The sequence below is a fragment of the Nannospalax galili genome, unplaced genomic scaffold (genome assembly GCF_000622305.1).
Source record: "Nannospalax galili isolate Female #2095 unplaced genomic scaffold, S.galili_v1.0 scaffold779, whole genome shotgun sequence".
In the NCBI taxonomy this organism is placed as follows: Eukaryota; Metazoa; Chordata; class Mammalia; order Rodentia; family Spalacidae; genus Nannospalax; species Nannospalax galili.
The window spans coordinates 658553-665123 of record NW_008345224.1 but is presented as its reverse complement, the minus strand read 5'-3'; positions in this window follow the sequence as shown (position 1 = coordinate 665123).

Here is a 6571-nt window from a genome sequence, read left to right as displayed (position 1 = left end):
TAGATAGATAGATAGATAGATAGATAGATAGATAGATAGATGATAGATTATCACGACAGAATGGAGACTGAAGGTACCAGGCATGAAGGGCCCCAGAAGGTGCAGAGCCAGTACACAGGACAGTTGGGATGAAAGGAGCCAAGGCTATGCAGAGGGAACCTATGCACCTCAAGATGAGGAACCTTGGATCCATCCAGGCCTCAGACAAGTGAGGAACAAAGGGAAGGATGGTGCCTGACCATGGAGGCAAAGAGCTGCTTGCTGATCAGAGCTCTAGCCAAAAGCAAACTCGGGGTAGACACTGCAGGGGAAAGTTTCAAGGCTGTTTGCTGTGCCTGCACAAGTCTAGGAAAGCTTCTGGAAGTTGGCAGTTCCTTATGCCTGCACAACAGAGTAGATGCCTAGGCCAGGGATCCTGGAGTTCTGGAAACATGGTGCCAGGAAAATGAGGTTTCCTCACTCCTCTCTAGGAGGGAACAGGAGGGGTCAGGCCAGTGCTGCAAGGGTCTGAATCATTCAATCAGTTTGGCTGTGCTGAGCATCATAGAATGCCTCTAGCCTCAGCTGAACCAACCCAGCCACGACATCCTCCTGTCAAACCTAGATGTTTTCATAGAGCTGAGCACCCAAGGGAGCCAGAGCCAGACCTCAGACCTCTCTTTAGCCTGCTGTACTGAATATAGCACATCTGATTGGCAGGAACAGGTGTCAAACACATGCCAAGTGAAGAATCCAAGCCCTGGTGGTCTCATGTGGAAATGCATTGGAACCATCCTTAGAATCTATTGTTCAATCCATACATTTTAAAATGAAACCCAAAATAGAGCCATGGCTTGTCCAGCTGATGGAAAACAGAGACAGGCTAGCATCAGGGTGTGCTGATGAGCCCAAGTTGAAAATTCCAGTTCACAGAGCCCCAATCCCATGACATCCCAGGGTGTGCTGATGAGCCCAAGTTGAAAATTCCAGTTCACAGAGCCCCAATCCCATGACATCCCAGTCCACTGAACCCTGACAAGACAGCATGGTAGCACCTTCCTCCACTGGGCACCATTGACCATGAGCCTGAAACCAGGTACCTAATCCTCACATGGACCTTCATTGGAAGCAGCTTTCCCAACACTGCCTGAGGATAGTGAGGCTGAAGGATGACAAGCAACATGGACAGGTCAGCCCCAGGTTGTCCAACTGAACTCTCAGCCTTTGGAACAAAAGCCATGACCCTTAGCTGTCACTAGAGCAGGACAGAGAGGCAGGGGAAATCTTAGGGACATGAAAAATAGAAGAAATCACTCACCCAGGCATCTGGTTGAAGTTTCTCTACCCAGCAAAGAAGCAAGAATTTCAGTACAGATGACAACTGTGTAAGGCCTTTCCCGGCCACAACCTAAAGTTTTCTAGAACTCTTACCAGAAACCTTCTCAGGGAAAGGACATGTGCTAAACCCCGTGTGCAACCCTAGTGGCTCCTGGTTTTACCCATCAGATTATAACCCTGTTCAAGGCATCTCCAGGGCCACCCTATGAGAAAGAAAGAAAGGGGGGGGAGGGAGAGAGAGAGAGAGAGAGAGAGAGAGAGAGAAAACATGGTTAATGCTGAGACCCATAACTGCAACTCTCCCTTGAGCCCACACCTACACTTGGGTATGCCATCCTCTTAGAGAAGCCCACATCCATCCTCTGAGCTGTGTCTTATTTCTGAGTGCCTTTCTCTCAACCCCCATGATTAAGTCTATATTAAAATATCTTTAATAAAATCTCCAACTCTGCTTCATAAACCAGCTAGTTCTGAAGCTCTTTTCTGTCTTGAAGCCACAAATCCTGGTTTGACCCAAATCAAAGTCTCTAAAAATCTAGAGGAACTCCTTGGGCTGCTGAGGGTAACACGTGGAGCTGTCTCTGTCCCCTCACTGCTGACATTTCAATTCTACAGGTTACTACCAGTCACTAGTGCATGTGTGTGCATGCATGCTTTCGTGTGTATGGGTACGTGTGTGGGTGTGCTGTGCATGCATGCAGAGGCCTAAGGTTGATGTTGGTGATCATCCTTGATCCCTCTTCCACCTTATCCATTGAAACAGAATCTCTCAGTTGAACCTACAACTCACCCACACAGCTAGTCTCACTGGCCAGCTTGTTCTGGGCATCTCCTGTCTCAGCCTTCCGAGGCTGAAACACCTCACCAACCCAGCATTTACACGGGTCAGGAGATCTGAATTCTGGTCCTCACCTTTGTATGACAAGTACTTTAACCATGGAGTAGTCTCCCCTGTCCAAGCATTAGTCACTTTTTTGACTTTCCAGTGATCTGAAAGTGAAAACACACTCAGTAAAATTTTGACCTTGGGTCTTTCCTAGGATGTGTGGTGAGCTGTTTACTCATAGTGCCGGGCAGCAGCAGCAAGTTGAAGATCCCAGTCAGCCCTGTAGTTGTGAGGAAAAACAACTAACACAGCAGACTGTGTTTGGAAACTGGGATGTTTGGTGCATTTTCTGTATTGTGTTGTTTTGTTTTGATTTGATTTTGGTGGTGCTGGGGATTGAAAGCACAATCTTATATTTAGTAGGCAGGCCATCTGCCATTGAGCCATATCCTCAACTCTTCCATGCATCTTCAATCACCAGTATTCTCAGCTTATAGATGGACTCATCTGGATGGAACCTCATCGGATGTTGAAGAGCCACCTATGTTATCTCCCTCTTCAAGAATGATGAAACTGAAGCACACTAAGGCATAATAGCTAACAGGCGAAATGAGACTATGCTCTTCCTCTTGCATCACAGTCACAACGCCATGAGCCCCCTGCCTCCCTGGGAACAGGAAATGGAGGATCATCTCATGCCATCTTGATGGTCCCAGGTTAGCACAGCGCCACCTTCTAGAGTTCTAGGGCTTTACCCAGAAGGAATCTCACTGAAGGTCAACAGTAATGTGTTTGAGTTTGGCAGTGGTCACACTGTGTATAGGGTGCCGGAGCACAGATGGAGATGCAGAAGCCCAGAGGAACACCAGAACAGTCTCTCTGATGGACCATACAACTGGGAGCTCAGAATCTTCTCTTTTTTCAACTGCCTGCAAATAAAGTCAAAGTTCTTGGCTGTGTTACTGGAGGTACCTTCTAGTATGCATGCACATGCATACCCATGCACACAAACATTGGACCACTTGGTTGTCCTTAAGTCATGCATACTGGTTACTTTTAATTGTCAACTTGACACAACCTAGAATCACCTGGGAAGAGACTCAATGAGAAATTATTTGTCTCAGGTTGATCTGCGGCATGTCTGTGAGGGAATTGTCTTGGTTATTGATATAGGAGGCCCCTGCCCATTGTAGGCAGCACTGTTCCCTAGACGGGGGTCCTGAACAGTATGGGAGGAAAAATCTAATTGACAGCAAGCAAGGATCCGTGCCTGCATTCTCTCTCTGCTCTTGACTGTGGGTGTGATGTGACCAGCTTCTTTGATTTCCTGCCTTGACTTCCCCTCAGTTGTGGACTGTAACCTGGTATTGTAGGATGAATAATCCCTTTCTCCCCCAAGGTGCATTTTGTTGGGATATTTTATCACAGCAGCAGCAATGAGACTAGAGCACCACGCCTCATGCCTTCCTTCTTCTTGCCTTTACCTGGGCTCTTTCCCAGCCAGGAATTCCTCCTTTTTCCTCTTCTTTCTGACAACCAACTCATTCTCCAAGGCTTACCCTGAGCACTTCACTCCCAGGGACCACTGCTACAACCCCTCCTTTGCAATGAATCATTTTCTCAAATCTTCCAGGAAACCCCACTTACATTTCATCATCCATTTCCCCTGGGCCTGGCACCCATTTTCTCAGGCTCTGGCTCATCTTTTCCTGGAGAAAAGATGAGACAGCGTTCATCTCTACAGCTCCCCTGTGCCAGGCACAGTTCCCAGAAGGCAATGGCAGCTTATTAATGTTTGCTGAGCTTGAATCACCGTGTGTTTGGAATGTGTACTCACTGGCTGCCCAGATGTACCCCATGCAGCTTAAAGATGGAGTGTTGCCAGCCCAGGTTTCGAGACTGTCTGGGCAGCACATCCCTAGGCCACAGTGTGACACACCCTAGGAGGGAGCCTTTAGATGCTAGCTAGTAAAACAAGGTTGCATGTAAGCAGTGGTGGGCTAGTGAATGCTTAACAACTGGCTCTCTAGGAAAAGGAAAGCCCCAGTTTGCAGATGGGCTCATTTTTATGGTATAAATGAAACTACATTGGCTGATTTCAAGACACCAAGTGACACCACTGAGTGCTTGGTTGGGAGGGCATGCTGATAGAAACGGGTGAGAGGCAGCTCCCTCAGTCAGTTAACAGGCATGTCTAACCTCTACCTATGCCCACTGGTCATGTACAGTCACATGTGGCTGAAGATAGCTATGAATGTGGCTCAACACAAAACCTTAAATTGACTTAAAATATTATGAGATTTGGTTGGGGGGGTGGAGATTTGTGTGTGTGTGTGTGTGTGTGTGTGTGTGTGTGTATACGTGCACGTGCTCATGTATGTGCAGGTGCATGGGTATGTGAGGATGCACATGCACATGTGTGTGCACAATCCTGCAGAGGTCAGAGGATGATCCTGAGTGTCGTTCCTCAGGTTCCATCCACCTGGAATATTTAGAAACATTTTCTGTGTATTTGGATTTTGCCTGCCTGTAAGTGCACTACATACATGTAATACCTGCAGCTGCCAGAAGAGGGCACTGAACTTTCTGGAACTGGAGTTATGGACAGTTGTTAACTGCCATGTTGGGTATTGGTAATCAAACCTAGGTTCTCTGGAAGAGCAGTCAGTGCTCTGAGTGGCTGATCCACCTCTCCAGCCCATCACCTTGGAATTTTTTTGGAGACAAGGTTTTTCACTAGCCTGGAGCTTGCCAAGTAAGGCCATGAGCCCTGGGGTTACAAGTATACACAAAAACCCACACTATTTTCATGTGCAGTCTGGCAATCAAACTTGGAACCTCATGCTTGCAATGTATGAGCCATCTTCCTGACCTGTGATTTTTTCTTTTTTTTTTAGCCTTGAACTTTTTTTTTTTTTTAATTTGTAAAAATGATTGATTTAATAACAACATACTTAGGTGTACCCTAGGTTCACACTAGTAATCCCAGCACTGGGGAGGTGACAACAGGTGGATTCTAGGAGCTGACTGGTGAGCCAGCCTAGCCAAATCACCAAGGCCAATGAGAGACCCCGTCTGAAAAAGAAGATGAACAGCACCTGAGAAAGGACCCTCAAGTTGACATCTTGTTCTACATGCACGCTCACACACATGTGCAGTGCCTTCTCATTGGTTAATATACAGGCAAACCTCATGATCCCTTCCAACAAAGACACATGCCCCTGCCCTCCAGCTTCGGCTGCACCCGCTCCTGGTTCACTCAACACTGACCAGGTTTGGGGCTTTTTGGTTCTGTTTTCTGGTGTCAAGCTTCTTTATGAGGCCAGGGCCCCCATGTTTACCCTTGCCTGCAGCTCTTCTCCTCTGTCTCCTTAGCAACTACTCAGTCTTCAGGCCTCAGCTCACAACTTTCTTCCTCAAAGATATTTTTTTTTTTTTTTTGAGACAGGGTCTCTCTGTAGCCCCAGCTGCCCTGGAACTTACTTTGTAGACCAGACTGGCCTCCATCTCATTGAGAACTGCCTGCCCCTACCTTCCAAGTGCTGGGATTAAAGATGTGCACCAACACATTCAGCTTCTCAAAGCAATTTTTAAGCACCCATCCAAACATTACAATTTCACCTACCAAAGTATTAATTACATTTTTGCTGAAAGCAAAATACATGGCAAAAGCAACTTAAGGCTGGAAGCGTTTATTTTGACTCATGGTTTGAGGACACGGTCCATTATGACTGTGAAGATATCCCAGTGTGCACAAAGCCCTGGGTTCCATCCCCAGCACCTCATAAACCAGCTGTGGGGGCCCGTGCCCATCACCTCAGCACTCAGGAAATGGAGGCAGGAGGATCAGAAGTTCAAGATCATCCTTGATTATATAATGACCTTGAGGCCAGCCTGAGCTACGTAAGACTTTCCTGTCTGAAAATAGAAAAAGAACAGTAGGTTAAATCCAACAGCTAAGTATTTTTAAAAGTAGTTGATTTTAAGGTGAATTTTCATTTTTCTTTTACAAGAATATATGTTCTGTATCTGTGAATTTTCTATGGTGAAAATGTAATACGAGTTGGCATATTCTTCATTTTTAAAAATATCTGACCCTTCAGGTAAAAGTGATATTTTAACAATGGGTCATAAGTAGAAATTTTGCCAAATAAACATGTGCTATAGTGAAAATATGTTGAACGCAGACACTTAGAAATGTTTCCATGATTGTACAATTTTGTCCTCTGAAACAATATATATCATATCTTTTTTAAAAAAAAATCTCTAATATTTGCACATTTTCAGAACTTGGAAACAATTTCTAACCTATTTAAGAATTTTCTAAAAGAAGAGCTTTAGTGACTCTTGGACACATTTGTTAAAAATATATCTTTTGATTAGTTTACAAAAATTGACATTAAGGGAGATGGAAACTGACTAGCTGAC